Here is a 9109-nt window from a genome sequence, read left to right on the forward strand (position 1 = left end):
TTTAATTTTTTTTGCATGTAGACTCTTCTGCTCGTAAATATACACCAGAATATAAAATAAAAAAGGGGGTAACCGTTTTCGTTTTTCAGATACTTTCTTTTGAAACCAACAGCATGATATCATGATTTCTTATTCGTTGGTCAAAAGAATTTAAAATTCAAAATTTAAAATTAACGACGAATCCATTGGTGCAAAGAAAGTCTTCAGCAACCGTGCTACTTTTCAAGCTACAAAAATGTATATCCTTTTGAATTTAGATTAGAAATTAACAAACATTAACGAAAGCTTCAAACATACTGTAAACCAACTTATTTTCGCGGATACTTTATTTCGCGTTCTTCCCTTTCTTGGTCACTTCGCGGCTATTTTATTTCGCGATTTTCTTATTTACTTGAAGGAAAGATCTAAGTTTTACATGTTCGCGACGATTTATATTCGCGTTATTTTTCTACTCGCGAAAGTCGCGAAAATATATCGCTCGCGAAAATAAGTTGGTTTACAGTAACTAAGGAGTTTTTTTCACAATAAGTTCTTAACATCAATTAGAAAAAAAATCATTTTCCACCATTTTATTTTAATTTTTTATTATTAAAAAAAAGTATGTTCTTTAATTAATGCTTGTTGAAGTAAAACTTTTTCAATTGTACATGCGGCTGCATCATTTTCATAACCAAATATGAACAACATATATACTTGGTCAACTTTTCAATAAATGCCAGGTTAAAACGCACATATATCCATTTGTCAAAACATTTGTAAGAGTTGTCTTTCAAACCCTAGGTCTACTACACGACAATGTTTAAATGCTGAAAACTTATAAAATATTGTATTTAGAATAGAATATTGCAAAGAAAAATAACACAACGATTGAATTCTAAGGGAAGGTTCATTACAAAGTGATTTATTTGCTGGTGGTTTTTTTTTTATCATAAAAAACCTGATACATAAAATGAACCCCTCATATTTTCTCTGAACACTTGAACTATACAGTATAGCATTATGATTGCTAAAATGTATATAGTGCTGTTTTCATTTCTGAATTTCATATGAACCGAATTGGAGTTTTAGACAGGGCTACCATATGTCAAGAGAAACTGACTTCCATAAACCATTGACAGAAAATAAATATTTCGTTTAACGAGTTACTTTATGTTATTTTATTATATGTATTATAATGAATACCAAAAATATTTATCTGCAATTCCCTTATTTCTGTACTTATAATCAAATTGCTTCATTTATATTATTTTATAGGTAGTTTTTAATGGTTGCGTTGTTGCAGAGCCTCTCGTAGCGTTTCTGCATATCGTCTTACAGCATTTGGGTGTGGTATATTAGGCAGAGGACCACCGGCAATGTCAGTTGCACCTCCAGCATTTAAAGCATCATACACAGCATTACAGCAATTATTAGTCAATAGATGGTATGTTCGATTACTTTTGAAGTCGTCCCACCATTCTTTAATGGCGTCTTCGTCCAAATCATCTTTTTTGATTCTTAAATATGATCTGCATCCCTGTTTTGCCAAATCTTATCGACCTCATAATTGAAAACTGTTTCTGCACTAACGTTTTCCTGAAAAAAAAAAAGAGAAATAGTCTAATCAATAAACAAGTACCTTGCTGCGTGTCTTGGTTAGTTAGACACCAATATTTCATATAACTAAATAAACATTATGTGAGTACTTTGACTGTCCAACACTAATAAAATAGGTTCATTTTTTAACCACAGCTAATAGAATTGGACAGATATCAAGTAATGTCAGCGGTATTCTTGCATTTTAAACTTCACTTAATTTAGAAAAGTTGACAACTCTTATGGACATAGAACCGCAGGACATCAGACCAAGGCCGAATAAATGACAAAGAAGTTGACCACAAAGACAAATGGCGGCCGGCTTTGCATTCGGAATGGAGCCATTTTCGAGAGGATTATTATTCATGCGTTATTTGTTTTTTTTTTCAAATGAATATGTATGAAATTCTTTGCTGTCCAAATATGTTGTCAATAAAAATATCCAAACGTTTTGATAATTTGCGTTTTAGCAAATATTATGCTTGGACCAGGGTGCTTTTAACAACGTATGATTTTTACCTTAGTAAACAAAAATGAGTGCATCTGTGTTTCTATTTTTGACGCCCGTCTGGCTTACACAATATCAATATCTTATTCACACAACTACAAAATATATGTCTTTTTACAATAACGGTGGAGATCTGCTTGATAAGATAAATGTTGCTAATTTAGATTTTTTTTGTCGCATTTGACGTTCCCAGTAATAAAACTCATTAAAGATGCCAGACTGGTAATATTGTTTGCCAGACGTGCGTTTTGTCTACAAAAGTTTTATCAGTAACGATCAAATAAAAAGCTTCGCCCCCTCTCTAAAATAAAGGTCTTTCTTCATTTAACAATACTATAAAAATAGTGAATATATAATGATATAGCAATGTATATTTCAGAATCTTGATTACTTACGAGTAATAATTGTAAGTCTACTTAAATGCTTAACGAGGCCGGGTTAAAGTTTCGGTATTCTCTGTAATCAGCAACATTGTTTTTTGTGTGTGGATAAAATATGAATTGGATGCAATTAAAAAAAACCAACAATAATCAAACTGAAAAAAAAAGCCAACCCTAAAGTCTTTTATTTCATCTTCATCCTTATTATTAGGCCACCAACTGATATGGGTATCATCACTTAGAGTCATAGACGCGTGACCAATAATATTTCCATCTCGTGGTACCCATACATAAATCACAGTTTCCGGGATACTTCCAGAATTTCCCATGTTAGGCGAAATAAATCCTAAAACGAAACATAATCAGAGTATAATTAAATACTAGTAGACAAATACAAATGATAAAAATTTAACCTTATTCCTGAAAGTGTTTATGTAACTTGATTTACAAATATGTTAAAGATAATATAACTATTGAGAACGTCAACGTTGTATTGTGTAATTTGAGAGAGATGCGGTAATGAACAGGTGCGTGCATAATTAAATTTAATATGTACGTATGTGCCTCACTGGCACCGCCGGTGTTGACATATGCGTCTCTGAGGCAATACGGGGGTTAAGAAAAGTTACAAAATACATCTTTGAAATTATTTTGTTGTTTGTTGGCTGTGCACGATATTTCCCCAAAGGAGTAAGGAATGGACAATTGCATAATTTTAGCAGTTTTCCTAGTTCACTGAAAAAGGAAAATATAATTATGTATATATGACATTATTACATAAAAAACTTTTGATATTCGTCTATACTCCTTGACCGTAAAGATTTCTTAACATTCAGATCAACTTTTAAATACCTCTTATCGCACCTTACCCTTTGTTTTCAATTTTCACGTTCAAAGTAAAAGCTGCACTGGTGATTTTTGTTAGTATTTTGCAACTATAATTGCTCATAATTTATTAAAGGAACCACACACGATATATATACATTTTTACTTTGAAAGCTATTTATCCTCAACAGTTGAGTATATTTTTTAAAGAATATGTAGTGCATAGACAACTAACGTTGGATTCGTTGAAATACAAGCGTTTTTCTACTCTTAGGAAAAAGGGTCCAAAACACATTGGATATCGATTCTGGTTAATTTGTTTGAGTTTTGGCCTTTCAACTGTTTTGACTCGGGCCTAATTGGTGAGTAGTATGTAACAAGGGTATCGGGCGTACTACGTGATAACCCTAGTTTCATGGATGGTGTTTAATAAATATTCCGTATCAACTTCACAAATATAACATGATGGTCTTGGTGTAAATATTCCGTATCAACTTCATCCATAAAACATCATGTGTATACATTATGCGTACTGACGTTGTTTATAATCTTAATAACGTGTTATATTATTCTTTAATTTGTCTTTATTGATAATTAATAATACGTATACTGTTTGGTCTGTTATAGGTGATATCATTTGACGTGGCTTGGTAATTATCAATTTCCAATTTCCCAGCAGTAACATACCCTCTGCCCTTTCGTATGGTGTTTACATATCTCAATTGATACGTTATTCTCGTGCTTGTTCATACTATACGGACTTCATATACAGGAGTGTGCTCCTTTCGCAGAAACTGCTCCAACAAAGTTATGAGGAGGACATTACACTCTGTAAATTTTACGGACACCATCAGGAATTGGTTGATTCATACGATGTGTCTTTGTCTAAACTAACTAAGGACATTTTTACCACGTGTTAGATTGTGGTGTGTCATTACGTCGTCTGATCTTTTAATTACCGAACGTGACTTATTCCCGATTGGGACTGTTTTTCTGAGTGTGAATTCGCATTGCTATAAGACGTGTCACGGTACTTTTCCATCCCAAATTCATGTATTTAGTTTTGATGTTATATTTGTTATTCTCATCGGATTTTGTCAATTGTCTCAAGGTTTGTAGTAACTGTTGTAAATCTTAGTTTTATTCTGTTGTATTCGTGTGTTATGGTAAAGATAATTTATCATCCAGTTCATTTATTAGATTTTAGTTTGGATCAACAAAGTTTATATGATATATTTGGTTTTCAGTTTAATTCATTAGAAACACCAACATAGCTAGATAATACAAATAAATTATCTAATTACTACCACAATTTGATATCAATTAGTATTGTAATTTTCATTGTTTTTAATAAATGACATATCAGTCTTACAAATCTAATCTTGAATTATATCCTTATTCTATCTTATTTTGGGAAATCATTTTAGAAATTAAAATGTGACGTCACTTTGTGCGTTAATGGCCTTTGCTTACTCAGCTGTGTATAATTATGTACTGGTTTAGGTTGTTTTATGTAATGTATCCGTTTTTATTCTGTAGTTAGTCAGCACTTCGGTTTTATCATGTATATTTATCATATAGTCATTTTATAAAATTTACTGTTTACAAAAGTATGAATTATTCTTAATAATAAGGATGTTCTTATCCATTGCAGAAAACCCTAGCCGTTTTGGTCACAACTTTTTGGAACTTTTGGTACTCAGTGCTCTTCAACTTTGTACTTGTTTTGGCTTTCGAACTTTTTTCATCTGAGCGTCACTGGTTGGTCTTGTGTGGACGAGGCGCGCGTCTGGCGTATTAAATTTCAAACCTGGTACCTTTTGTTAGCTATTATTCATGTGTATCTCTGTCCTAAATTTTTTCCCATTTATTTGTATTGAAGTCCTGGCATGTAATGTTGTCATTTTAATGCTATATTTAACATTGCCATTTAAGCGGGAGGTTTGGCATGATGCCACAAAAGCAGTTCAACCCACCATTTTTTTTTTCTTAAAATGTCCTGAACCAAGTCAGGAAAATGGCCATTGTTATATTAGAGTTCGTTTCTGTGTGTGTGCAGCACCTGCATATGGGATATATATCTCCCAATTGATACGATATTCCCGTGCTTGCATTTCCTATCATGATTTTCATGATAGAGGGTTGTTGCTCGCAGGAAGCTATTAAACCAAGAGTTCCAAATGATGAAGTTGAAATCATCCCTTCGTAAATTTCACGGACGCCATCACGAGTTGGTTGACCGTTACGGAATAACCGTTTCACAAATGATATCGGATATGTTCCTTACGTCGTAACTACAATTATCCCTTTCATGAATATGACGTACCGAAATAGACTATTTACCGGATTTGTTATAACATAAGCAACACGACGGGTGACACATGTGAGGCAGGATCTGCCTACCCTTTCGGAGCACCTGAGACCACCTCTAGTTTTTGGTGGGTTTCGTGTTGCTTATTCTTTAGTTTTCAATGTTGTGTCATGTGTTCTATTGTGTGTCTGTTTGTCTTTTTTTATTTTTAGCCAGGCGTTGTCAGTTTATTTTCGATTTATGAGTTTGACTGTATCTCTGGTATCTTTCGTTCCTCTTTTTACATTTTAATGTTGTGTTTCTGTTGTGCCGTAGTATTCTTCTTATCTTTGACGCGTTTCCCTCCGTTTTGGTTTGTGACCCGAATTTGTTTCTTTCTCAACCGATTTATGAATTTCGAGCAGCTGTATACTATTGTTGCCTTTATTCAGGATTTTCATTTTCAAAATATTTTCAACAAATGACAGGTTATTGAACTAAATCGTATTTTTGTTATGTTTGAATGTAGGAGTGTAGGGTCTTTGTAATGTTAAAATGATTGCCAATGCTCTAATGCATGTATTGTCAAATTAAATAACACATAGTGGTGATTTAAATCTGTGTACAAAGACAACACAATTCATGTTCTATTTATAGAAAATGGTATAATAAAATTCTTCTAATAGGTGGGATAACATTTGTCGTGGAATTGAACAATTCATGTTCTATTTAAAAAACAAATATGGTATTTTACTATTCGTGGAAACAATGTGGGGTGATTTATGTTAAGAGTATTCGCGGAACTAAATGTATATGTTTAAAATGCATATAATATATTCGTACTTTATCTTGTTCTTTTGATTCTAGTGTCACTAATGAGTTTTTGCTATGGCGTTAAACAATATTTCAAAGCTGGTATATCTGATAAGTGTTTTACAGCCACTAATAACATACACATCTATTTGAGTGTGGATTGATCAGTACACACAATAATACAAACAGAATCATCTTCTACTTGACAATTTAAATTATGCAATATATTTAGGTTATAACATGTATAAAGACTTTAAAAAATGTTATAAAAAAAACGTACTATTTGGTTAGACTAGCTTCATTGGACCTTGGTTTATTCAGTTTAAATCAAATGCAGCTTTGTTTAAAGTTGATAGCATGAGACGAAATTATGTTTATTAAACATTGATATAAATATATAAGTTTTTAAAACAAAAAGTAACAAAAACATTGAACTCCAAAGTGAAATCCAAAATATATAAAAAAAAAATTAAAAAAAATAGCAGAATCAAAAGCTTAAACACATCCAACAAATGGGAAACAACCGCCGTACCCCTAACCTAGCGCAGGTACCTCCAATAAAAGAGCCGAAACTGTTTTATAGAGATTGACTAATTTAGCTATAACAACTCAGTGGACTCGAAATGTTTATAAAAAGACCATATACATTTGTCAAAGCACTATTCAAAAACGAAATAATAAAATGCAACTATGAAACAGGTGAAAAGTGATATAAAACCTTTGTATATCAGAATTTTTTCTTATAAGGAAATGCCTGTACCAAGTCAGGAGTATGTTTCCATTATAGTTTGATGTGTTTGAGCTTTTGGTTTTGTTAATGGACACATAACTTTCTGTTTCGATGTTCCTTGGATTACGATAGTGTTGCTACTTTAATTTATACTAGTATTAAGTCATTTTTAAACTTATCCCATACGGTGAAAATCAGAATTGTTCAGACAAATCGCTTGTGGTCAATATTTGTTCAGTTTAATGCTCATATCATATATATATATGACAGTTGTTGTCCATTCGTTTGATGTGAAATGTGTTATCCTTTTATTTTGCCGTTTGATTAGAGACTTTCCGTTTTGAAGTTTCCTCGGAGTTTAGTATTTTTTTTATATTACTTTTTTTCAGACTATTTAGTAGTTGTTATTAAACTGTACACATTGTAATCGAACTGAATTATCTCAAAAAATTTCTCAACAGTACTGAATTAACTTTGAGCTAATTGTTTGAATAGTACTGAATTTACTTCATATGATAAATATGTGAAATGTTTTGCATGAAAGATAGAACATGACTTTGTAACTTAATGTTCAGACTTTTTAGATGATGTTAAGCTCAAACTGAAGGTTATAGACTAAAATTCGTTTACTAGTGAAGGTAAAGTTGAATATATTTTTGGTCATTCTAGCAAAGCTTTTTATTCCAGGAAAAGAATTTATACTAGTATTAAGTCATTTTTAAACTTATCCCATACGGTGAAAATCAGAATTGTTCAGACAAATCGCTTGTGGTCAATATCTGTTCAGTTTAATGCTCATATCATATATATATATGACAGTTGTTGTCCATTCGTTTGATGTGATATGTGTTATCCTTTTATTTTGCCGTTTGATTAGAGACTTTCCGTTTTGAAGTTTCCTCGGAGTTTAGTATTTTTTTTATATTACTTTTTTTCAGACTATTTAGTAGTTGTTATTAAACTGTACACATTATAATCGAACTGAATTATCTCAAAAGGTTCTCAACAGTACTGAATTAACTTTGAGCTAATTGTTTGAATAGTACTGAATTTACTTCATATGATAAATATGTGAAATGTTTTGCATGAAAGATAGAACATGACTTTGTAACTTAATGTTCAGACTTTTTAGTTGATGTTAAGCTCAAACTGAAGGTTATAGACTAAAATTCGTTTACTAGTGAAGGTAAAGTTGAATATATTTTTGGTCATTCTAGCAAAGCTTTTTATTCCAGGAAAAGAAATACAGTGTTTCATATCATGACATGGAATTTTAAATCCTTACCAAAAGCAAAGAATGAGCGTCTAAATTGATGTTCTTCTTTTAAAAGCGATCTCTCAATTTGATGATTATACCTGTTTATACCACTAATAAGTTATCCGAGAAAAAAATATATGCTGTCCATAAATGAAATTTATCACAAGGTAATTTTATTATTCAAGTCTAATATTAGCTTTTAACTTACCTCAAGGCGTTTAGATGTTTGTCTTCCTGGTGTATTTGTAAAAATTATGTGATATGATTTTTTTTTTCAGTTATTATTCTCAAATTGCCACGGTTGCATGCTTTCTTAAATTAAACACTATTATATTTAGATTGTATTTCGAATCATGTGATTAGCTTATCGAACAGTATATTTTTAAACTGGTGATTTGACATAAATTCTTTTTAAAGGACAAACAATTTTGCCGCGAAATTTTATTTCAATTGTAACTAGATTCCTGGAAAAAAAGATTACTTATACTCATTAGAATAAATAAGCTACACATTAAGAAAAAAATCGACATTCACAATTTCTATTCCATTAAAACTTTACTGAGATGAAAGTATCTTCTGACGCTCTGCCATGATTCGTAAAAAAATAGCTTAAATCTAACGAACGGAAAGTATAATGCCATGAAGAGAATATAGTTCGTTAACACACACCCCTGTATCCACTCATTCTCTAAAACAAAGTAAAGCAAAGGCATTGAATATTTTCAACGTG

At 31.6% G+C, this 9109-nt stretch overlaps 1 long non-coding RNA gene across 1 annotated transcript; it reads right to left on the reverse strand.

The window, feature by feature from the left end:
- Positions 1 to 1142: 1142 nt before the first annotated feature.
- LOC143066672 (uncharacterized) lies at positions 1143 to 8684 on the reverse strand. Its single transcript, XR_012975732.1, has 3 exons — positions 8588 to 8684; positions 2637 to 2809; positions 1143 to 1575 (listed from the first exon to the last, which is right to left on the reverse strand). It is a non-coding gene; the product is annotated as an uncharacterized LOC143066672 (long non-coding RNA).
- Positions 8685 to 9109: the final 425 nt, after the last annotated feature.

This window comes from Mytilus galloprovincialis, chromosome 3 (assembly GCF_965363235.1).
Source record: "Mytilus galloprovincialis chromosome 3, xbMytGall1.hap1.1, whole genome shotgun sequence".
NCBI classification, from domain to species: domain Eukaryota; kingdom Metazoa; phylum Mollusca; class Bivalvia; order Mytilida; family Mytilidae; genus Mytilus; species Mytilus galloprovincialis.